The sequence below is a fragment of the Lathamus discolor genome, chromosome 4 (assembly GCF_037157495.1).
Source record: "Lathamus discolor isolate bLatDis1 chromosome 4, bLatDis1.hap1, whole genome shotgun sequence".
Classification (NCBI taxonomy): domain Eukaryota; kingdom Metazoa; phylum Chordata; class Aves; order Psittaciformes; family Psittacidae; genus Lathamus; species Lathamus discolor.
This window is the reverse complement of record NC_088887.1, coordinates 38,628,116-38,652,805: the sequence shown is the minus strand read 5'-3', so window position 1 is coordinate 38,652,805 and position 24,690 is coordinate 38,628,116. Positions and strand designations below refer to the sequence as shown.

General features: G+C 61.5%; 1 protein-coding gene across 7 annotated transcripts in view; it reads right to left on the bottom strand.

Annotated features, from left to right (window-relative positions):
- Positions 1-24,690, bottom strand: part of BCOR (BCL6 corepressor) — an 82,284-nt gene that overhangs the window by 48,253 nt on the left and 9,341 nt on the right. For 5 of the 7 annotated variants that reach the window (XM_065677146.1, XM_065677150.1, XM_065677152.1 and 2 more), the window contains exon 1: positions 9,746-10,281. The exons of 1 other annotated variant lie outside the window; for it this stretch is intronic. The gene's annotated coding sequence lies outside the window, so the exon portion shown is untranslated. Of the gene's footprint in view, positions 1-9,745; positions 10,282-10,351; positions 10,407-24,690 lie in introns of those variants that run through there. One more of the 7 variants, XM_065677148.1, reaches the window with a different exon arrangement.

The window sequence follows — 24,690 nt, the reverse complement described above, 5'->3', positions numbered from 1 at the left end:
CGCTGCTCCCACCAAGTCACCGCAAACCCGCCGCCGGGAGGGATTTCCCAGCTCCGAAGCCGGTCGGAGTCAGGCGCGGAGCCCGCCGCTGCCCCCCCCCCTTCTGCCGCTAGTAAATCAGCCGGGAAACGAGGGGAGGGTGGAAGAGGATGGGGTGGCTCCTCCGCGCCCGGCTGCGTTTGCTCCGGAGGCGGTAGGGGAGTGAGCCTCGGCGCTCCGCCTCCCCGGATGCCCGCCGAGCCCCAGGGGTGTCCGTCCGGGCCCCGAAAGCGGCCCCGGGGGCTGCTCTGGCCGCAGCGAAGAGCTTTTGTGTGCGAGTGCCGGCGAGGCGCGAGCTCTTCGCGCTCCAACAGCTGTCACATTATTTGCACTGGCTGTAAACAGCCTTCGCTCCCCCCCTCCCTCGCCACGGAGTTAAATCCCGACTAACAATCCCCAGTTAGAGATCAAACCAACAACAGCAGCATTGTGTCTGCCTTCGCTGCTTTACCATCAACTACCGCAGCTGGTTTACTCGGAACAAGGAACACCCTCTACCCACCTCCCCCTCCCCGGGGCCACAAACGTGCTCGTTCCCGGCGGTGGGTCAGGCAGAGCTCCGGGGAGCTTCCGCGGCCGAGGCGGAGGCTGGCGGGTACTCGTTCCGCCAGCCCGATGCCGGTGGAAGTCCCGAGCGCTGCGGGGCTCCCCCCCCCCCCCGACAGCGGCGCGGACTTTCCAGCCCGCCCGACGGAAAGTGTTATCAGTAATCGAGCTCCGCTCTCGAGCTGGCTTTGGGAAGGGCGAGGAGAAGCCCGGCAGCAGCGGGGAAAGCCGTACCTGCAGCCGCGCAGCGGAACACGGCGAGCTCGCTCCCCCGGCGCGGCTCGCCCCTGAGCGGCTCTTCAGCGGGAGCGCCGGGCTCACCCGGGGCACTGGCCCCGGCTCCCGAGCTGCTACAGCAGCAAACCAAGCGCGGAGGGGTCCCTCCGGCCCGGCCGGCCGTGCCCTGGGGCAGGACCCCCGCAGATACGCGTTCCCACCTTTAGCCCTTTCCCTCGTAAGGGAAAAAAAGCAAGAAAAAGCCCCGAAACCTAAAACACGAGTTGGACTTCGCATGCGATACAACCACCTGCACGCTCCCAGCGGGCCTTTTGTTGGGCACAGCTGGAATTTGAGTGTCAATGCTCGTACCTCCTTCTCTGGCCTTACTTCTGTATCAGCAGCAAAGTTAGAGCAGAGGTGAATTACTGAACAGGAGCGAGGGGAACATAAAGGGACTGGAGGAACCCTTCCCTTGCCCAGGTTTGACTCCTAACATTACCCAAATCATGCGTCTCAAAGGCAAAACCCACAATATATCAACTTTTTCTGGTACCACACGAACTCTTTAAGAGGCCACCGGATCTGGCAGCACCCTTTTTAGGTGCTTGTATGCAGTTTGAGAGCCAGCACCAGCATGGGAAAGCAGCTGATGTCAGAAGCACACCTCCGTCTTGGCCTGCTCTCTACCAAAGGGCAGCACTCCCCAGGCAGGTAAGGTGCGTCAAACTGACGTGATACATCTCCAATCAACTTCTCAATCGGATTCTCCAACGAATTATGCCAGTATGTACTCACAGGTCAGTATCATTGACTACTCATTGCCCATACGTAGCTAGAAATCTGCTGGCCTGGTAAAAACCACTGCTAACAAAACAATGTCAGCAAAGGCTGCAACACACTCTTGTGAGAGACCGGCGATTCGTGCCTACTGAGGCTCTTTCAGCACAAAGGCTTTTAGAGGAAGAAGAGAGAGAAGGGGCGGAGGGGGGAAAAGGAGGGAGGGCTCTCGTGTTTCAGGGCTGCTGTCCCCTGGGAACCAAGAACCAAGTGTAGCTTCAATCAAATGCTGACTTCTCCTCCGGGAGCTCAGTCAGAAACCTGATCTCACTAGCTCATGCTTGCCTCCATGCATATAGGCTGGGTTTTCTTTCATACCAGCAATTTGTATAAAGAGCCAATACAGTTTATTGCGAGCAAGATCTCGCAGTAATGGATCTAGAGAGGTATTTCTGTAGCTAAAATAAGACAACCTTCAGCCACCTGCTCAGGGCAGGCTGCGCAGCAGCCACCCCCAGCTCCGCTGTGGGTGCCCCTGGCACAGCACAGCACGGCAAGGCACGGCACGGCCTCCCACACATCTCCTGCATCCTCCCCAGCTGGCAGCAGCCGCCCTGGGTTGGGTTTTTCTGCAATGCCAGGTTACACTCCCATTAAAACGTTTACCCTGGGAGATCACTTCCTGCTCGCAACTATTGTTCCGGCTTCCCCTGCTGCTCGCAACTTTAGCTGGAGCTATTTCTCTCCTCACCCACGGTGGCACGGAGACCCTGGGAAGCATCCACCCCTGCCCGCTGGCCCTGCGCTGCCCTGGCACGTCACAGCACAGCACGGCATGGGAGGTCTGCACTGCGGAGGCAGGCAAGTTGTCCCAGGTGGAGCTCGGCATAACTTTGCACTTGGCTGCTTAATTCTGCATGGGGCTTTGCTAATCCACTTTGTGCCCAACTACTGAAACGGGAGGAAACGAAAACACTGCGCAGGGAGCGTGGCCAGGCCAGAGCAAGGTGAGCCAGGGGGACTGCAGACTGTGGGAAGGGCTTCCCCCAATCCCCAGCTCAGACTCCTGCTGCTGTAGGCAAGGTGCAGAGGCTTAGAGTACAACCCAGCATGCCGGGGCGTGGGAGCAGAGGGGATTGCCTAGGGATCAGGGATCCCTGTAGGATCTCTTCATAGCCAGAGGCTTTCACATGGAGAAAGTTTGGCTCAGAGAGGGAATTTACACTTAGAAAGGAGCTCAGCCCATCCCTTCTTTTGCCATTAGCGAGTTCTCTGTGAATTTCAAGGAGAGCTGAGAATACGCCCCTCCAGCTTTGATTTCACTTCTTCGTCCCTACCTGCCACCACAAGAAAATGCCATCTATCCTCAAGCCACGGCTAAATGAGTCCCCAAAGCCCTCACACCCCTTCAAGAGCCCCCCATCTGCAATGCCAGCCACTCCTGGGAAGCGTGGGGGAAATGCAGCAGTGGGTGAGAGACAGGCAGCCCCCCCATGGTACTGGTGCCACACAAGCACAAGGACAACCATCAGGCTGCCCCAGGCACCAGGTCTGCCTCCTGTGCAAGTACAGGCATACTCCTCTCTGCTACCAATTGTGCCAGGCACCAGCCACTTCGATACTCCATGGAGGAGAAAACCTGACTTTTATAACTGAGAATACAGGCCCAAATGTTTTGCAATATGCAAATACTGAAAGACATACAAGGCCCATAGGAGAGGTATTCCCGGGCGTTAAATGAACACCTGGGGTAAGAGCAAGAGCTCATCCAGCTGAAAGCGAAAAACAAAACACGCTGAGAAAGAACAGGCTGGCTGTCAGTGCTGGCAGACCGCAGCCCACCATGGGCCATCTGGAGGTGCGTGGGGAATGACTGACCCTGCCATAGAGCTGCACGGGTGCAGCTCCCAGCCTCAGGAGATTGCTCCAAGGGGCAGCAGGAGCCAGGGAGAGGAGAGTGGGTTTGGCTCGGAGTGTTCTCACCCCTCCTGGCCGAGGAGCAGGCAGAGGAAGCACAATGCCAGGCTTTCCCGGTGCAGGCTCGGCCACAGAGCGCAGCCCCGAGCCTCCCCCTTTCCCCAGCGCTCCATTGAACACACTCGGCTCTTTATATGAGCCATTCCCAGTGTGGCTGGTGGATTCTGCGCTTTCCACTTTAATTGTCTTATCCAAATAAAGCTTTGTTTTCCTTAGCACGACAATCCCAACATTCAGGCCGAGATTTTCATTGGACAGAGGAGATATTTTATTCTCCGATTGTTTAGAGAGTCGGGGCTTACACAGAACAGCCCCGGCTTGTGTGCCTCCGCTCACAATGGGGTCTTTGCAGCCCCAGACTCCGTCATGCAGATTCATTTTCCGGAGCAATTGGGACGAGAATCATTTTCTCCGTATTTCATAGCTTTCCAAGTTTACCCCAGACTTGTGACAAGTCCTTTAGTTTTCACCTAGACAATAAATTTAGTTTAATTTCGCTTCCGGTCTTTAATTTTAGCAGGTCTTCTTTTTGCATGCAAATCAATATGGCAATTACCATCTAAAAGCTCGCCCAGCCCTAGGTCAATGTAAATTGATCATTGTCCGCCTTCTACAAAATAACACCGGGAGTCTGTGGTGCATAATGAGATTATACTGGAAACTGTCTTTCAGATCACAAATTATATTTCATGCTGTCAGGATCTTCTCCAAGCAAACTTCCTTGCATGTCTAATCACACAGCACCAAATCCACCAGCTCACAAGGTAGGTTGTTTGAGGTGCGAGGAACACTTGTATGCGTAGGGAGAGTCCCGAATAATTCAGACAACAGTTTAGGCAATCGGGAGAGGAGGTACTGAAGCATCCTCTTGCTTGGTAACTTTTCCAGTGGTGGACGAGAGGAGGGAAAAAAAACTCCACTCAGCCAAGAACTGCTGTCCAGCAAACAAGGAAGAATGAATTCCCTGCTGGAATGCAGCAGAACTTTCCTAAATCCACATTTCCAACAAGTTCTCAGCCTCCTCCTTTCCATCCCCACCTCATCTGCTGGGCCATTCAAAGGAGTACTGGCTGCCTGCTCCGGAGACATTCCCCCCAGAAAAGGATGGAGACACCCTGCCTGCCACAGCCTCCGGACCTGAGCGGGTCAGGTCGGAGTTTACTCCGGAGCAGCGGCTCCTGTAAGCTGGTTCCCTGAAAGGACACGAGGATTAACGGGAGCTGCTCAGGGCCAGGGAACTCCCCCTGCCTGCAGCCCGGGCCTCGCGCTGTCTCCTGCAAGCAGGCACACACACGCACGCAGGCAGGCAGAGCTGCTCGGCATGGATAACAGAGCTCAGCCTGGCTTGCCTCTTCAGTTCAGGTGATGGCAGAACCAAGAAAGAGGGGAGCAGGCCCGCTCTGGCCATCAATTATTTCTAAAGCAACAGCAGCCTAAGGAGGAAGTATTAAACTCAGCTTCATGCTGCTTTTCCAGAGCCCACACTAAAGCATGATGTATTACGGCATTCGGGGGAAAGACAGCGTATTGCGTATCACCTGTGCAACCCAACTGCACCGCAGAGTCCCAGCCAGAGCCCACACCTTCGTCAAGACATGCAGAAATCAGAGCCCACCTCTCCTCCGTACTGAGCACCTATTTACTCCAAGCCACATTTCCTCCGAGGGCAACACAGCTGCTAGAGCTGTGACCTGAGCTGGAGCAGGCCTTTTGCCCCTCTTCGCAGGGGCCGCTCACCGGTCAAAGTTGAGACCTTTCAAACAACAGCTACAGATTGCTAAAACTACTTTGGTATGCGCAGCACTCATTTTGGGCTGTGGTGGCCTGGGTGCATTTTCTCCCCAAGCAGAAACCCAAAAGCATGTCAACAACTTTGCGTGGTCTCGCAGCTGCACAGATCCACACAGTTTGCTTGTGCAAGAGCATGAGGGAGGCCCTGGAGCTCTGTGGCCTTGCGTTTGGCATCCCCATTAGGGGACCTTGGCTTCTTTATCAACCTTAAAAAAAGTGGATTGCAACAAGGTGGGGGTAGAGCAGGGAAAAGGGACAATTCTGAACTGCCCGAGAGGCTGCAGCTCTCAGCACGTCCTGGTAAAGGCAGATACGGTGTGTGACACAGCGCCTGGATTGTCCATCACTGCAAGAATAAAGCCAAAGCACCAGTATTGTTTCAAGACCCAGTCCATATTTGGGCATTCTCTTCACACATCCTAAGTATTGCTTTAAATATTAGAATAGACAGTCGCCAGTGTGGTTCCTAATGCACTCAAATGGGAGAAGTAATTTCTGTTCGGTCTCGGATTACTGGCTTGGTCTTGCTGGTCTTTTTTTTTTTGGGGGGGGGGGAAGACAGGGAAACCCTGCTGAGTCTGTTTGCACTGGTCTCTATTAGATATGCAACAAATCTGCCATTTCCGGCATTGCTTCTATCTAATTAGAGATGTATTTAGATGTGACGTGTAAATAAGCACTGAGCTGCCTGCTGCCCTGGCTGCGCGGGCTGCTCGGGAGCATTTCCAATAAGGCTGTAGCGCCCGGAACCGGGGCTCAGACAAAGAGGAATGGGAATGGTCTGCGCTGCAGGCGAATCCAACAAAACCAGCTTTTATCCATCGCTCTAAAGCCGTAACTGCTTTTAATCTGTACCGCCCAGGCTTGCACGCCACGATCGCATCTCATCTCATCCACCACGGAGGACGCCTCGGTACAAAAGGAAGCATGCACTGACGCAGGGGCTGCAAACAGCCCCCGACCCACCCAAGCCCCCACAAAGACCCCGCTCCCCGTTTGCCTTTTCCCCCCACGAGGCATGTGTGGCCCCATGGGCTTCCACATGCTGCAAGGCGGGTACGCTCGGCCTTGGCATGCATGGACACGGGCCGAGGGCTGCCCCACGTCCTAAGCACACCCGCGGTGGCCCCGTGGTGCTGAGGGCTCTGGCGGTGAAGTTGATGGGACCTGAAGGTGACCGCGGAAAGGCGCTCCCCCTGCGGGGACGGGAACCTCCGCCGCTGGGTTTCCCCTGAAGCCCCGCGGAAAGGGGGGGCACGGCGGGGCCGGGGAAGGTGGAGAGCCGCTGGGGCCCCCCCCCGCCGCTGGGCACCCCCTGCCGGCCGGCCACCCCGGAGACCTCCCCGTTCCCCTCACCCCCGGCCACACAACCTTGGCTCCAAGCGCTCCTCGGAGTTTCCAACGGGAGAAAACTCCTGCGAATGAAATATTCTGGCGCTCGCCTCGTGAACTCTTTTCCTACTGCGGGAAACAGCTCGGAGGAAGCCAACGGATGGACGGGGCAGCGCCGGGGGCCCGAGGCGCACTGCCCCACCACTCCTCGTGTGTGTCTCCCCCCCCCGCCCCTCTCCGGCAGCATCGCTGTGACTGCTGATGCTCCCGCATCCTTCCAGGCCGGAGCAGCCGACCCTGATCCGCTCTCGGCTTTAAGGGTTAACAACCATCGCCACCAGGGAAAAAAAAAAAAAAAAAAAAAAAAGAGGGGAAAAAAAAGAGAAAAAAAGAAAAAATATCGCGGTGACCTTTTCCTCTCCGGCTCCCCCCACTCTCCCTTTCAGGCTCCGGTTCCTGAGCTCGCAGGGAGCCTGAGCGGCTGTCTAGACCGATCTATCACAGACGGACAAACAATACCAGGAGAAGCCCCTGCCCGGTCCCTCAGCCTCTGCCACTCACCTTAGAAATGGCGAAGAACAGAAAAGTGACCGCGATACAATCCTCCCCGGTATATTTATAGCCTTCCACACAGCCCACCTTCATGCCTGACAAATGAGATTTTGTCTGCTCTCTCCGCGTACGCTCCAATAAACACACACTTCTTTTTTTTCTTTTCTTTTTTTTTTTGGGTGCCTGTTTGTTTTTGGTAACATTCCGGGCTAGTCCCTCCGGCCCTGGGGCAACGAGGGCTCCCTCGAGGGACAGGTCGGATAGCCGGCGCCGGAGGGTCTTGGGAGGGGGATGAGAGTTAAGAGGGGACCCGACCAGTCCTTCACAGGCAAGCTCCCAACCTGGAAACTCTTCAATGTCCGTATTCATCACGCCGCTTCGCAACCAGCCCCCCCTCACCCCAAGTGCTCCCTGGTCCCTGCCAGCCCTCCGGGGTGCGTATTTAAAGAGGTCTAAGGGGCGAGGAGCCGGAGGTCCAACGCTGCAAAAGGCTGGGGAATAACTAATGAGCTGTGCAGCCCACTGATCCGGTGCATACTTCCTAATTAACTCTGAGTCACCTATTTGTGACAGCAATTCAAAGAACTGCACCAGGGATAAACTGCAACCCCGGCGCGCGAAGGCAACGGGGGGGGGGGGTGGAGAGGGGGGGGGGGGGTGATGGCTAAGAAAGGGGGGGGGGGATAGGAATTTGCTCCTAATCCTCCTAAAAGCAATTAGGGTGAGCGCTGCGCTGGCTACCTCTCGGGAATAAAACGGGGGGAGGGAATCCACCGAGCGGCTCCGACAGCAGAACCGAAAGGAAATGAACCGGTGTGTCGCAAGCGCGGCAGCACTGGGCTCCAGGCAGGCAAGGACCCGCGGCTCGGGGGCGAAAGTAGCCAAGAGAGGCGACCGGAGGGAGCGGTGCTCCCGGGCTCGGAGGGCACCGGCGCGCACAAAGCTGGAGCGGAGAAGGGGGGGGGGGGAAGAAGCGGAGGGAAGAGCGGGTGGCGGCGAAACCACCGGCGGGGGAAGCGGGAGCCCCGTCCGTCCCCCCCAGCCGGGACCGAGACCCCGCACCGCCCGCCCGCTCCCAGCTTTGTTCCCAAGCGGCCGCGGCGGGGCATGGCTCTGCCCCGGCAGCCCCCCGCGGAAGGGACACGGAGAGGGGGGAGGGAAAACGGAAAATATAATTTAAAAGTTAATAGAAAACCTTTAGAAAATCCGGGCTTGGCTGCATGGTGCGGGCTGGGCTCCCCCAGCTCCCCCCCCCCCCCCCCAAACCTTTTAACACAAACACGAATACAAAAGCTGCGGGCTCCAGAGAGCAGATGAAAGCAATGAACGGAGTTTCTGGAAAAGATTCATTAGTGGGAATTAATGCTGCGAGGAGCTCCGAGGCGATACCATTAAAGCCAGTCCCCACACTTTGGCAGTTTTACACCGCTCGCTACGGTCGAGGCGCTTTTTTTCTTGTGGTCGGGGAAAACGGGGAGGTGCTCTCCCTCCCCCATCTCCAAACCCGAGATCCGACAGACATCGCGGAAACGACAGAGAGGGAGTAAAGGGAGGGGGGGAACCACACAACATACACACATAGAGCAAGAAAGAGGAACGTGAACGCTCCGCAGCCCTCGCCCCCGGACTCGCTCCGCGAACATCAAATACATGCCTCATATGCTGCGCAGAGCCGCCGCACTTGGCCCCGGCTTCACAAAGCTGCCTCCCCTGCCCGACCGGCCCCCTCCGGCCGGCCCTTTGATGGCAAGCCCGAGCCCCCCTCCGGCTTGCTCTCCTAACTCCAAACTACATTTTAGGGCTGACTAAACTTCCGTGTCACGCCGGACCTCACGCCAGCCACAGCTCCGCGCACGGGAAAGCCCCGGGCCGCCCTGCCCCACGTGCGCGGCGGCGCCCGCCCCGCCGAGGCGGAGGGAAGCGGAGGCGGAGGGAAGCGGCGCCCCGGGCTCTCCCGGTGAGGGGAAGGCAGCCAGCAGCCGGCTCTCCCCGCCGCTCACCTGCCCGCTGCTCTCCGCGGGCACGGAGCGCGGAGCCCGGCTCGCACGCCACGGGAACCGTCCCCGCTCCGTGTGTCGGCAGGGCCCGTCCCCCGGGAGCCCCGCACCGCCGCTGCCCCGGCGCCTTCCAGATCGCGAAGTGCGAGGCGACGGGAGCACCACGGCCACCCCCCCCCCCACACACACACACACACACGGGCGCACCGGAGCCGACAACGCGACCGGCAGCTCCCCCCGCCGCCCCGAACAGGCATCTTTACAAGCAACTGCTTCCAAACTTCCCCTCCCTCACAGCAGCCCCGGAGCCGCACTGCGAGACCCCCGCACACCTCCGCCCCGCCGCCGCCGGGCGCACTCCCGCCCGAGCCTCGCTGACCCGCGCCGGAACTTTCGGCTGCGCCGCCGCCGTCCCCGCGGCGGGCTAAGGGGAGCCCCGCGGCCGCCCGGTGACCGCGGGACCCGCGGGCGGCGCAGCCTCCGCACGGGAGCTGTTCGCGGAGCGGAGCACTGACCTTCCTGCCGCGCCGCGGGGCTGCGGCGAGCGCCGTCCGCGCCGCGGGTCCCCGCTCCGTCTCCTCGCCCTGCCGCTCTCCCGGGAAGGGCAACCCCGTCGGGGGTCAGAGGTGGAGAGAGGCGAGAAAAGTTTCCCTATCGCCCTCCCCGTCTCCGTGGGTGCGTGTATCGCGGCGTGCCCCGGCGCAGGCAGGCCGGGGAAGGGGTGCGGGTAGGCACCGAGCTGCGGGGGACAGGAGCGCGGCCGCCGCCTGCGCCGACGGGGCAGGTGCCCGCGGGAAGGGCTTTGCTTCCCGGCTCGGCTGGGCTCAGGAGCAGTAGTGGGAGCGGCAGCCCGCGATGCTCATTCCGGCTGCCGGCTCTGGTTTGGCAGCGCCATGTTGCTGGCTTGCTCCGGGCGAAGTTCCTGCGCTGGCGAGCGCGGCGCTCCCCACATCTCGCCCGCGCCGCCGTCTCCCGTGCCCTGGCCGCCGCGGCTTTGTGTGTGTGTGGCTGGGGATTTAATTCTCCTCCTCCTCTTCTCCTCCTCTCTCTCTTTTTCTTCCCCTCTCTCTCTCTCCCCCCCCCCCCCCCTTTAGTCCGCCGGGAAAGCCGCTCTTCCTCACCTTGCCGCTGGGAGACCGGGCTCCGTCTGCTGCACGCTGCGCTCCCCTCGCATCCCCCCTCCCTCTCTCCCTCCTCCTCCTCCTCCTCCTCCTCCTCCTCCAGCCGCCGCCTCCCCTCCCTTCCCCTCCCCCCGGGCAGGCGCTGCACCGAGGGAGCCGCCGCCAGCAGCAGCGGCAGCAGCGGCAGCAGCAGCAGCGCCGCCACCGCTTTTTCCCTCTGCAAGTTTCCCCCTCCCCTGGCTGCGTTTCCCTACCCAAGCAGGGCTCGCCCGGCCGCTCACACCGCTCCCCCCTCTTGTCCTGGCTAATTGATTTGCCCCCCCGTTCCCCCGCCAGCCCCTCGCTTCGCTGCGCCCGCTCCCCCCCCCCCCCCCGCCGCCCCGGTTGGCACAGGTCGCTGCCAAGCTGCGGCTCCCCGGGGGGACCCCGCGCTCCCCAGCCAGCAGGGAGAGGAAAGCCGCCCCCCCCCGCCCCGCAGATACCCCCCTCGCTCGCTACCCAGAAGGCCAGTGGAGAACCGCAATTACCATAAAGCTCCGCTCACTCCGCTCAGCCAAGCTGTCAAAAACCCGGCGGCGGCGGCGGCGCTGCCAGACATCGCTGCTAGGCTCCGTGGCCGGTCGCGCCGCGCTGACACCCCGTGTCGCCCCATTCTCCCCCGGTCCTCCCCGCCCGGCTTCCCCGGGAACAACCCCCGGCGGTGCAGCCCGCGCCCCCCCTCCTTCCAGACCCGCCGGCTCCGGGTTCCCCCCCTGTCGCGCCAGCGCAACCCCGCCACCCCAGGACCCACTGAGTGCTCGCAGCCTTCCTACCCCCCGCAGGGATCACAGCGCACACCGACCCTTTCGACCGCAGCCTCCCACCCGCGATGGGGTGTCCCCCCGGGCCCCATTTCCCCTCTCCGGTCCCACCCGATGCCCTCAGTTTCGCGTGGTCCGCGACTCGACCGCGCTGATTTCCGCGCTTCCCCCCCCCCCCCCCCGGGGCAGCCTCTGCGAGCTCTGAATCGGGATGGGTGGAAAAAAAAAGCCATTCGTCCATCAGCGGCTGCATTGCGGGGGGAGCTCATTACAGCGCGTTTTCGCCTCATCCGGCTTTGGCAGCCCTTAACGCGCTTTGACCGCGTGTGAGCGGTGTGGCCACCTCGGAAGCGGGGGGGTAAGCAGGGGGGGAGGGGGGGGCTGAAGCACCGTTTCCCTCCGCTGGCATTTCTACGGCTGCTTTAAGATTTCTGCCCGGGTTGTGGAGCCCTTAAATCTCCGGGTTGGTAGTTATCGGCTGCATCTATTTACTTTGGCAAGGCAACTTTTGGCTTGGCGAGCTCCACTCGTAAATTTCACGTTCATAACGCCCATCCCTGCCGATACTCCCAGGTTTGGTCCCGCCGAGCCCGGGGCGCAGAGGCAACCGGGGGGCGGGAGGTGAGAGGCCTCCGGGAAAGGCGTGCGCTGAGCCCCGCAGCTCCCCCGCACCGCCCGGCGCCTGCCCGGGGAAGCGGGAGATTCGCCGCTTCAGCGCCGCCGCATCGAGCCCCCTTCCCCCGCCTGCCGCCGCCGCTCCGTGTGGGAGCGAGTGCCAGCCAAACGCCAAGTGATTAACGCGGACAATCCGCCCGGGAAGGGGAGGGGGGAATTCTTAATCGCCACGTTCAGGACACCGAGCGAAAAGGCTGCGGAGCTGCTGCGAGCTACAAAAGCCTCTCTCGCCGAGAGCGCACAGGCAGCGAGCGGGGCGACGAGGATTTAGCGCCGGAGCAGAACTGCCGGGACCGCCTGCTGTTGCTGCCGCTTAGCTCTGAAGAGAGGAAACCCGGAGTTCCCGAAAGTTGTCCCTACCAAAACACACACACACACCCCAAAAAACAAAACCCACCAGATTTCATTTGTTTCTTTTCGTCAGAATCTAAGGCACGTCCGTAAAAAACACAGGGATCCCCAGCTGTTTGGGGAGGGGGACACTGCACACAGCCGGGTGACGGCCAGAGGGGTGGCATTTCATGAGAGTGCCATCATGGCACTTCGGGTTTTCGCTAAGGCTCTCAATAGAAAAAACAAAACCAAAACCCTCGGCCGTCACAAAGCAGAAGTGAAATCCCCACCGTCTGAAACCCGAAACTCCAGCCGCACCACTCGGCTTCCTCGCACGGACCCCGGGGAGCCTCCGAGCGCAGTGGATGGGCTGCCATTCCTCCGTAGCGGCCAGCGCGGTGCACGGCCCCAGGCAGCGGCCCGGTTTGATCCCGGCGCGGCGGGCCGCCCATCTGAAAAGGCTTCTACACGTTTTTTTAATCTCCGATAACAAGCAGAAAGACACCTGGCCTCTTACACTGTAAACCTGTATTTTATAAAGATGTTTTAGGGCTAGACATTAAAAGTTACTAGACTGAACACACGTGAGTTACAGGCACACAGCTGGAGGAAGGGCCTGTGCTAGGTTGAGTTTTGTTGGGTTATTTTCCCCCTTTCCTAGGAAAAAACGAATTAAAATTGCTTCTTTCGGTAGGAAAGCAGAACTAAGCGTGTCTCCCAGGTCTCTGTACGCATGTACCTGGCCTTCGTCTCTCCCCACAGGTCTGGACCCGCGGTGCCACCGGCCCGCACTTGCATCTCAAAAGTCACCCGTTTCCCTTGCCCCGGGCTGCAAACTCCGGATTACATGTGTGCGCCGACAGTGTGGGGCTGCCTGGTTGGGGATGCTTTTAATTTTTATCCCCCTTTAATGATTTCAAGTTATCTCGGGGTAAACTCGCCCCACTTTTATTTTTAACCGTAGTTAAACTTTCTTTGTGCACTCAGTTTTCTCCGTGGCGGGGAGGAACAGACCCGCGCTTGTTTGCCTCTGTGCCTTTTTTGTTCCCCGGGTGCCCGAGCTTTGCAGCGAGAGGCCGGAGGCTCTCGCCGAAGACATTGGGGCTTCAGTTTGCTCCCCTCGCGGCCTGGCTCGGCGGGCACTGCCGAGCTAACCCCGAAAAACTCAAGAGCATGCGGATTACCGGGCCGCCTCCCCCCGCTCCCCCCGGCCCCGGAGGGAGCTGACCCCTGGGTCAGGCCGCTGCACGCTGCTCCCTCCCCTGGAGCAGAGGGAGTGAAGCTCCGTGCACAGATGCTCGGGGCTCTGTGCTGCAGCCGCCGCGGAGCCGGGTGAGGATGCGCTCGCTAGAAAACGGCTGCTTCGATAATGCGAAGTACTTAACCTCCTCGTAAAGACAAATCCACTGTTAATGGCAGAATGGGCTTCTCGCAGGAGGCTTCCAAGTGGAATGGCTTGACGCCGTCTCTCATTTACCTCCAGCACCGCCTCTAATTGGAAGCCTCCCCCCCCCCCCCCTTTTTCCCCGCACACCTCAGAAAGTTGGGAGTCCAACCGTGTGAGCGGCGAGGCCAGGCCCCCTCCGCGCCAACGGCAACCGGAGCACACGGGTCTCCCGGGCACGGGGAAGGAGAGAGGAGATGGGCGCTGCGGAGGTAAAATGAATTAATGCGACCGAGGTGCTCAGACAGCTTGGTGATGAGTGCTACGAAAAGCCTATAAATAACAGATCACTGTCCTAAGCTCTGAATTGCTCTGCTTGAGTGTGTCTTAAATCAGACCTTTATCATTGGTTATTGTAAGGCTGTTTTTAATGGAAGAGTAGAAATCTGAATAACAAAACAAGACAAGCCTCATTTGGCGTTATACGGGGTCTGCGGCGCTTCGAGCCCTGACGCGGTGCCAGCACATTGTTACACCGCCGTGCAACACACACACACCACACCGCACACCCCGCAATTCAGGGGGGTTTGGATAGCAGAAGTACTATAATTTCACTTCGTAGTTCAGGGTATTCAGTTGACAGAAGATCGTTTCTCTCTCCCTCACCCCAAAAGAGCCCGAGACGCGCTCGGTTCACGGACTAAGCCCCGCTTTCTCACAGAGGCGAATGACAAATCCCTCTGGTTGTGCTTGCTTGGCTTAGCACTCTCTCCCCGCACCACAAAAGAGAGCGGAGATACCCACAGCCCGCCGGGCCCGGTTCGCCGCTCGGAGCGGGCAGCCCGGGAGGGATAGGGAGGCAAACACAGACGCACGTCTCCAGTCGGGAGGGAAGCTCGACGCGGGGCCGGCTGCCGCTGCGGCCGGAGATGCGCTCTCCGGGCCCGGGCTGGGGACGGGGATAGAGCAGCTCCCGGGGGGGAAGGCAGGCTGGCTGCCAGCTGCCCCCCCTCCACCTCTTCTGCTTGCATGCCTCGGCCATTTTGTTTGCTTATGGCGCGCCTGTGTCCCGCGTGTGGCCCCCCCCCCCCCCTCCCCGAGCCCCGGCAGTGACCCCTCGGGCAGGGGGCTGCTGCCCCGGGTGCAGCGGCCAGGCCCTGGCGCTGGTGTGGCGTGCAGGAGAAGGTGAACGCAGGGCCGCAGGCAGTCCCGGCCTTCTCCAGCCAACGGGGAGATGCAGCCGCCAGGCAAGGCCCTGCAGGGGAGGGGGCGTGCGCCGCACAAGTCTGGAGAGGAGTAAAAATAGCGCCGGCGAGCTCGTCGTTCTGCTCCTCGCCTCCCCCCAGCCCGGGCGGCGCAGGGGGGCTCGGCGGGGAGGGCCCAGTAGCCGAAGCCAAACAAAACCCCGGCCCCGGCCGGAGAGCGGTGAAAGGTTGTCTTCGCCTTTCGAAGGCGATGCGCAGGAGCAGGGGGTTGCCCCCCACCTTTTCCCGCTGAGCTCCCTCAGCCCCGGCGGTCGCGGTGTGCGCCCCGGCCCAGTTCTTTTTCGGCCCGGGAGCAACGGCAGCGAGCGGCAGCTCCGCGGAGGCACCGCAGCCTCCACCCTCCCGTGTTTAAATAGAATACGGCGGCCGGGGGAACCGCCATGGTTTGAAGGTGTGTTTGCAGACTACAGCTTGTATGTTAATAATTGGATACAGTCGATGAATCACCTCCGTCCTCCTTCTGGTTTTGTTTTTGTGTTGTGTTTTGTTTCGGAGGGGGTGGGGAGAGAAAGCGAGGAGACGATGCCGTGGCTCGGAGCTGAATACCAATTCCTCGCTCGGGTTCATAAACACTGAGGTTATTCACTCCGCCCCAGAGGTGACAGCGGAGGCCTCCGCCGCCCTCCGCGCCCCGCGGCGCGGCCCCCGGGCTCGCCGGCGTGCGGAGCGGGATATGCGCCCCGGCTGGAAGCCCGGCAGCGGCGGGTGGCTCGCCGGGGTGCATCCATATGAAATGAGAGCCTGCAACATCAAAGCCGCAGCGGAGCGGGGGCAGGGAGGCGCTCTCGGTGTATGCACGTGTGTACTTTTCCAGAGAAAAGCCCCTAATATTTCAAATTGTATCCTCCCCCCCCCTCCCCCCCGGCACGGCAGACACGCGGAGAGATTCTTTAAGTCCTGTACTTAACACTTCGCAGTGTTTTTAGCAATTAAGGCGAGAGGGGGGTGGGTATAAAGATAAGCCACTTTTTCGCCCTGCAAGTGTGAAAGATAACAGTAAGCTGGGGCAAAACGTCTGCTTACAACCTCCCCCCAGCGATTCTGTTCGGTCACCTCTTATCGCAGAAAATGTTCATTTCGAAAGCAGCTTCAAAAAAAAGAAGTATTTTCCGCTCAGAAATGCCATTTAAACCCCCCATCCACACTTCATCTCGCTGTGCTGGCCCCCCCGCCGCGGTACCCAAACCCGGGCAGCAGCCGCTTCCTAGCGCGCCTCTCGGAAACCAAATCACGCAGGTAATCAGAGGACTGAAACCTGCCAGGCACCGAGATTAGCAGCGCTCCCCGGCCGTGCCCGCCCGCCGCCCCGTCGCAGGCAGGGGCCGCGGTCGTCCTTAAGGCCACTCGCTGCCGGTAAAGCGGACAGGGAGCTGAGCTGGGGAGAACCCCACGGCAGCAACACGCGCGGTGGCGGGTGAGAGAGAACAAGAGCCGGGCTGCCTTTTCCAGGTCCTTTTGCTGCACAGAAACCTCTACACTCCCCACGGCACAGAGCGATGCTCCCCCAGGCTTGCCCCCAGCCAAGCTGCAGCATCCTCCTCCGGCGGCGGTGCTCGGGTGCGAGCCCCTTCTGCTCCCCCCCGCACTTCCCCGACCTGTCCCCGGCCGCTTCCTACTCTGCCCCGCCGCCCGCCAGGCACAAGCGGAGGCCCCGGTAGGGCATGGGCCGTGGCACACACTTCGGAGGCCCAGCCCTCCGTGGCACCTGGCAGGGAAGGTCCCGCTGATCCCTCTCCGGCCCCGTGGACAGGATGCGGGCGCCGCTTCTCCCCGTGCAGCAGGGCTTCGGGCGCCCACGTCTGCTGCGGCCACGGCCGGGGCTATGAGCTGCTTCCCCGTCCCCCAGAGCCTCCCCACGAGGCTCGGAGTTTCCATCTCCCGTCTTTGAGCCGTCGCCACCTGAGATAAGGGGAGGCGCCGAGGGGAAACACCTCCGAGGGCCAGGCGCGGCCGTGTCCTGTCCTCGCTGCCCTGGGAAATCTCCCCATGGGCCTCCACGCGAGACGGAGTGTGTGTGTGTGTTACGGGTGTACGGGCGTCCCCTCGTCGTCGTCCCCCCCCCCCCGCAAAGCCACATCCAGAGTCCCTCACGGGAGCCCGGACAAGGGGGACCCCCCGCAGCCTCGACGTGCCCCGGGCAGGAGCGGAGCCGGGGCGGCTCGGCAGGGTGCCGAGACGGTGCGGGGGACTTCCCAGATTCACGAGACATTGCCCGTCTCCTCCCGTCGCCCTTCTCAGAAACCCGTCGATGCCGTGGTTCTAGAAGTGAGTGGGTCAGCAGCTGATGACAAGGGGAAAAAAGAGAGAGCGAACGAGCGAAAAGAAAAACACCCTCCCAAACCCCAGCCTGGCGCGATTACTCATCCCGAGTTCCCCTAAGTCAGAGAAACTTGGCAAAATCCCAAACCCGAGCCGTTAGCACGGTCGGAGGCTCCCCGGGCACCTTCCGCCACGGGGCCGAGGGCGTGGGGCACGGCAAACGTGAGGGCTGGGGATCAGAACCGGGGCCGGCGGGGACTGTGAGTCCCCATCCTCGGAGGCCTTCGCGCTCAGGTTATTGTGGAGCGTTTTATCTTCATAGTCACATCAGCAGCTAACGAAGCTCGGCGGCTGCAGCCCACACGACTTTGGTTCTCTGCATTTATCCTTCAATAAAAGCCGATTCCTTTATTAGAAACAGGAGACGTGTCTCCTACCGCCCCTATCAAATCCCAACTGGCAAGGCGCAGCCGACACCTCCCCCTCAGCCCCCCCCCCCTGCCCGAGAGGGGCAGGCGGCACCACCCCACGGCCTACGCCCCCCCCCTTTCCTTAGACCCCCCACTGCGAGCATCCCGCTCTCACCGTCTCCAGCCTCCCATCGAACCGGGGCAGCCCTCGCCCCCTCCCCGAGCCCAACCCCCGGGCCGGGGCAGCCGCCTCCCGCCCCCGCCCCGAACACCCCACGCCGCCATGGGCAGCCGGCCCCCCTTCGCCAAATCAATCGTGTGTCGTCGTCCCCGTCCCCCCCCCGTCCCCCCCCAGGCGCACCCACACGACTTTCGTTCCCCTGCATTTATCGTTCAATAAAAGTCGTTTCCTTTATTAGAAACAGGAGACGCTTCTCCCACCGTCCCCATCTCATGCCCCCTTCGACGGAGCAGCCGGCGGCCCCCCTTCCACACCGCCCCCCTGCTCCCACCACCGCTGCCCCCTAAAAATAACAATAACAGTAATAACAATAATAACAGCCACCGTCCCCAGCAGCCGCGGCAGCCACCCCCTCCCCTTCCCTCTCAAATCCTCCATCTCCAGGCGCAGCCAACTCCCCCCCCCCCCCCCGCCCCGCCTGCCTTTCCCCAGGCGCAGCCAACGACCCAGCAAATCCCCGCGCCAGGCACGGCTCGGCCCCCGCCCGCCTCGCAGCTCCCCCCGGGCACCGAGCAGGTCTGCGCGGCGGCGGCTGCTTGTGCGACTCCGACCAGAGCTGCTGCCCCTGCCGCTACCGGGCGGGGAAGGTTTCTCCGGGCGCCGCCGAGAAAGCCGGTGCTCGGAGAACGCCAGCCCGCCTCGCCGTGCTGTGCCGCTCCGTGCCGTGCCGTGCCGCGCCCCGCCGCGCCGCGCCCCTCCTCCGCGTCTCGGCTGCGGGAAGAGCGCAGCGCCCGGCGGAGATCTCCCCGCCGAGGAGGGGTCGGGATCGGGATGGAGCGCGCTCTGTATCGCATTAAATTAATCGCCCTGCTCCGGAGGAGGCAGGTGATTCTGCCAAACACAATGAGGGGTTTGAGCGCTGCGGAATAAAGCACCCTTCATGGGGCTCTGGGCGGCGGCAGGGCCCGGCTCCTCTGCGGGACCGGCTGGTCCCGGGGGGGGGGGGATCCCGGCGCTGCTCCCCACCCCAGCGCGGGGAGCTCCGGTGCGGCGCACCCCACCCTCGGGATGCAAGGAAGGGGGGTGGGGGGGAGCGGGAACAGCGAGCAGAAGCCTCCGGGAACGGGAGACAGGAAGGGGGTTACGCTGCAGGCAGGCTCCCCCTGCAGCCGTGCGGCCCCGAAGGGGTGGCCCCCGCGGGTAGGGGGTGAGCACCAACCCTCCGCGGGGAGGCAGGGGCTGGGCGGCGAGGACCGAGCAGCCCTCAGGGCCAGGCCGGGCTGGGCCGAGAGGTCGGCGGGGCCCGCGGACGGGCGGCGCGGGTCGGGCGGCGCTGCCCCGGTTCAGGCGGTGGCAGGCGTTGTTTTCCTCAGAGAGCGAAGGAGGAGGAGGAGGAGGAGGAAATCTCCGGGATTTTAATGAGGGGGTGCAGCAGGGCTGAGCGCTGGGATTACGCGGCGCGGAGATAGAAAGCGGGCTGCGTGTGTGCGCGGGGCTGGTCGTCTCCGCCCGTCTGCTGCTAATCGCACGTTTTCCGCTGTTAAAAAACCGTGAAGCTGTGGCCGAGCCCAGCGCTGTGTCTGTGACTGTGACATGAAAAGATGGCGCTCTCTCCCCTCCCCCAGCCTCCCTCTCGGCTTACACTTCCTCCCCAACAGCTTTTGCCTTCCAGTTTTAAGCCCTCTTTTCTCCCTTCCTTTTTCCCGGCCGGATACCATTGGCTTCCCAGCCCATCGGTGGGTCCCTCGGTTGCGGCGTTTTGTTTATCTCTACCTCGGTATTTTCGCCTCGCCCTTTTCTCGGAAACCTAGATCTCCCTCTCTTTATGTCTTGCTCTTTTGTGAACTTCAGCGGGTAATGGGAGGCAGTTAACAGGAGGAGGGGGAATATGAGGAAAAGCGGGGAGGGGGTTACCCCGCCACTTCCCTCCCTCACACACACACTACACACACACACACACACACACCCCCCATTTCCTCTCTCTCCCCCGAGGCAGGAAAACGAGCCTGACCGCGCTGTGTGCCTATCGTAGGGGCAGGAAGGAGTCTCGGGGAAAGGAGGTTCCGCGAGGTGCCTGCCTGCGCCGCCGACCCGATCGTGCCGCGACGGCCCCTAACTGGAGAGGGTTACGGGGGGAGGGTTCGGGAGGGAGCCGTAGCGGGAGGTAACCCCGTCGGGGGAGTTCACTTCTCTAGCAATGCTTTACGGTGCTGTGCGCACTAAGATGGTCCCGGCTCCCTGAGCGGGCCTGCGGGACCGGCCGTGGCCACTGTCCAAGGCAGGAGGGCTCTTTCCACCTCGCTCCCCGCGTTCGTCACCAGATTGCTCCAACTACTAAGTTGGGGGGGTTCCCTTTTGTAAGCCTGAAAATTACATTCAGCGCTGCTCTCTCCTATTTTAGTGTCTTAATTGCGCTCGCCAGGGATGCGCTGCTCGCCAGGGATGCACGAAGGCCTCGGAGCCTAACCGCAGGCTCCTGGTCGGACTTCTGCCAGCTAGCAGCGAGTTTGCGAGGGGCTGCTGGGGAATTTGCCATATCCCGTTTGTGCTTTCGGGGTTGTGGTGCTGCCCTGCCGGGCGGCTGAATGCCAGTCCAACGACTCTTGGCTGGGAGGTCAGGATGGCCGCAGAATCTATTTGCGTAAGGATTTGCATTGCGGGAGGACAGGTATTTTTCCTTTCCGTGGGTAGTAATGCAAAATTAGCGCAACTGTTTCTAGGCAGAGACGCCACGATTATGTGATCCTGCTGAACCTGTCGGTTTTGCTTTCGGGAGCGAGCAGGGAAACCGGACACCTTTATCAATGACTCCCGGGGCCGTTCTCGCGGGCACTCTCCGTCCTTATCGCCATCTGACCCCAGGCAGTCTGCGAGTGCCGTGTCGCAGCCCCTTGCCCTGCCATGGCCAGGGATGGATGTAGAATTACCCGGCCTCGCCACGAAGGAGTGGGCATGTGGGACTTTCCTAGATGTGTCCCTTATCGTGACTTTTACTTCATCTATTCCTTATTAGGGGACGGCATAAGGAGTGACTAAGCCTAATAAGTTGTCCACTTGTTCATTTCAGGAGCATTGATTTCTGGTTCCAAGGCATTCTGTTCTAGCACTGGCTACAGCTGCGGGGCATTTCGCAGCTGGGCTTTCGCCTAGACAAATATCATCGAGAATGTGAGCGTTATTAGCCACGTAAATAAATCATTAATGTGCACACAAATGTTATTTTAGCATAACTTCCAAGGAGAGAAGACTCCGGCAGGGTAAAACGGAGAGGTGCGTTGCGCTTGGACTGGCCTCCACGCAGCCTTGGCCGGCACCGGCGGACGGGGGTCGGCGCCCCCCGACGAGGAGCCGGGCGGAGCAGCACAGTTGCCTTGCTCCCGGTTGAACATTAACAGGGCACGGCCGCGGGGCCTTGCCTCGCAGACCTTTGTCTGCTCTCCAGAGGCCGAGCGGGGACGACGGGCGCTTTTCTCCCCGAACGCGACGGCACTAATGAGATTACCGTCCGTCTGCCCGCAGCTGATGGTGCGAATCGCCGAGCCCGCGGGCAAGCCCAGCCTCTGCGCCTCGTTAACGCGGAGCCCACGGCAGAAACGTCGCTGCCGCGAAGTGCTGCGGGCTCCCCCCTTCTCCTGTGCCGTGCCCAGGGGAGCCGGGAGCGGGAGCCGCCTCCCGGGCCGCGCTCGCCCTGCCCCGCGGAATCCCACGGGTGCCAGTAAAGCCCAGTCTGGGAGCCCTGCCAAGGCGGTCTGGCTTTGATACTCCGCGCCACGGCAGCTCCACCGCTCACTCCTAATCACGCAAAGGCCGGCTTGCTCCGGCACTCTCCGGGATAAACACGGAGCGCGTTTCGCTGGGCTCCCAAAGTAAATACTGGGGCGGGGAAGCGGGGCTTCGCTGCGAAGCTGAAATCTCCCACTTTTCTGCGCTTAGCAACCGAGGGAAGCGTTGTGCACTCCCTCCCCCAGCCAGGCTCCGGGTGATTTACTTGCTGGTTGCGATGCAGATATTCACTTGTCAGTTCAAGGGCAGGACAGAAACTGTGCAAGCGGAGTCTTGTGAACGGAAATCTCCCATTTACGAGATTCTGCTCCACCACCAAAAGCCACCCTCCAGCACCTTTGTTCTGCATGCAGCTGCTTTTAGTCACCACCAACACCCCCGCCGCCCCAGCCACATCTCCATCCCATCGTTATTCCCGCGTCTCCTCAGCCTTTTCCCGACTGACCCTGAGTGAGGCGGCGGGGGGCAAATAGGGAGGAGACCGGGAGAGGTTGATGATGAATGACAAGGCAAACAAGCGCCGAAGCGACAGCGAAAGCGAATAGATGCGGTCTCCGCTCTCTCGCAGGGCCCAGCCCCGGCCTCGGGAGTTGCGCGGGTGCCGCGGAAGCACGGCTGGCGTCCGCAGGCGTCGCCGGACGAGATAAACACATTCTGGTCACGTGGCGAGCTCGTACGGTGCCATCCGTGCTCTCGTTCGCCTTCCCCGCTCGCTTTCCACACTAACACACCATCCGCCAGCCGCCTCCGAGCCCAACCTCAGCTCCCTGGCGCCCGGCCAGCCCTCTCGGGGCCCGGCCTGGAGGGGAAAAGCAGTGCCTCCCCCTGGGGAGCTGCACCCCGGCCTGGGGTCGGCTGCATCCCGGTTTGCGGCTTGAGTGAGGACGGGCTGGACCGTGACTCGGGGACGGGGTAAAGGCTGGCGGCTTCCTGGCTCGGGGATGGGGCAAGAGGTGGCTGCGCCACATCGGGAGCAGGGGCCAGGGCTGGCCGCATCCGCGGGTCAGAAAGCGGTGCCTCGGCCCAGAGGCAGGCCGGGGTTTCGCCTCGGGGCCGCAGGTGGAGGGCGGCTGCGGGCTGCGTCGATTTAGGGGTGGGAGGGAGCCCCGCATCTCCGTGAACCACGGAGGGCACGCAGTGCGTTCCACAGGAGGGGAGGCTGGAGCACTAGCGGCCAGACGCCAGCTTTACGGCTTTAAAATGGCTGAAGAGGGTGTCCCGGGGCATCCCCTCCCCTCCCCTGTAGCAGCAGAGGAGGGTCCCTTCGCCCCGAGCACCACGGTCGCCTGCGGCAGCCCCGGCTAGTTCCGGGAACAATAAGGCATCGCGGGCGCGCCGTGTGCCTCCCGCTGCCGGGGCCGGCCGGGGGCAGCGCCGCGGGGCCGGCCGAGGGTTCGGGCACAGGGAGAGAGGCGACGGGGGGGGGGGGGCGGAAGCGGGAGATTGAGCCGGCCAAGTGCGCCCTCCTTCTCCCTTCCCCCTTCCCCGCCGGCGGAGCGAGCGTGCCGGTTAATCCCTTTATCCCCGCTCGCTGGTGGCGGTGCGAGCCGCCGGGCCGGGAGCCACCCGCCAGCCGCCCGAGGAGGCGACGTGCTGGCTCCGCGGCGCAGATGTCGCCGCTTGGGAGCAGGGAGCCAATCCCCACCGGCACCACCTTCATTCACCGCGTAATTCTGAAAAGCGGCGGGGGACAGGAGGGCGGCCCCTGACGACCCGGACACCGCTTGGGCACACTGCGGGGTTCTCGCCCTTAGGAGCTCCCTGCCGTCGGGCATCGCAGCCGTGCCCCAGCACCCCGCCCGGGGCCCCGCGGCCTCCGTATCCCCGCTCCCGGGGTGGGTCCCGCTGTCTCACCGCGGGGGCACGGTCTGCAGCCTCTCCCTCTCTCCGGGCCTCGCCGGGGCCCCCGGGCGGTGCGAGGAGCAGCCCCCCGGTGCGGTGCCCATGTTGGGCAGCAGCCGGTCGGCTGCCCGTGCTCCCAAATCCGGCAATTATGCAAATGCTGGGAAGCTCTCCCCTTTGATCTGAACTTCCTCGGAATTATCCCTTCTCATTACGGAGCATGAAAATGCTTCTCGGACGTGTAAAGTGAACGACGGAGCTCCTTTCATCCCCTTTTGTTACCCGCACCGGGCTTGTCCCTCTACCCCCACATTCCCCAAACGCCGAGAAAGGGGGCGGAAAGGGGCTCCCGGGGGGAGACGGTGGGACGTGGGAGCCGCCCGGGCCGCCGGTTGTCATGGCGAGGCCAAGCGTCTTCCCAAGTTATGTGCAGCTAATGGGTTTGTGCCCCGCTCGGCTCCCGGTTCACCTTCTCCCCCGCTGCCTGGCTCCCCGCCGGCCCCCCGCCTGCTCCCCAGGAGGCAGCGGCGCCCCGGCGGGCAGCGCGCCGAGCCCCGGGGCCTCGTCCCTCTGATTCACCCCCTGCCTGCCCATCACAGGCTGCGGGCTCGAGAAACGGAGGCTGGATGGGATGGGGGAGGACTCCCGCCGACGGGAGCGCAGTCCCCGGGCAACTTTACACTCCATCTTTGGCTGCGCTCCTTCCCACCTCTTGTTTCAGTTTTGATAACTGAGGCTAACGAGGCACCGAATGTAGCGCAGGTTTAGTATGTCCACGCAACCGTGGATATGATTTTCAAGGCTCCCGAGAGCCACGGCTGGGAATTTTTGTTCTCTTTCTTTGCCTTCGAAGAGATATTAAGAAAGTTTGTGCTGTCTTGCAGACTGCTCCTCCCATGTAAGAAAAACATCCTGACCATTTGCTGGAGGCCATTTTATGAAACCTCAAGGAGGTTAATAGCTTGCATCATTTCAGGAATACCAGGTGTCTCCTTAATACCTTTTTCGCCTTCCTTGCCATTCATTCGGCCAAGCCAGGAGCTCCGTGACAGACAATGGATTCCCGAGGGGAATCCGAGGGGCCTGTACTAGAAAACAGGGACTTCTTCCCTGCTCTGCTCATGCACAGTGTAGAGAGAAAGCCTGCGATGTATCTGTGAGACGAAGGAATACACGTGAAGGAGGGCACAAAGTGAGGGGGCTGCCCTAGGTATGTAGGTTGTTTTTTTTAATTTGGCTGGAATTCACAATTTTGCCTACAGAAGCACGGGTAGGTGCAGCGTTGATGAAATTGTGCCACTGCAAAACCACAGCTGAGCAAACGGGGAAGGAGAATTAGCTGAACTGGTTTTAAAACGTTGCCATGTTTGTTGAGAGCTGCTGAACTCTGGTCCTTTACAAGCGCTT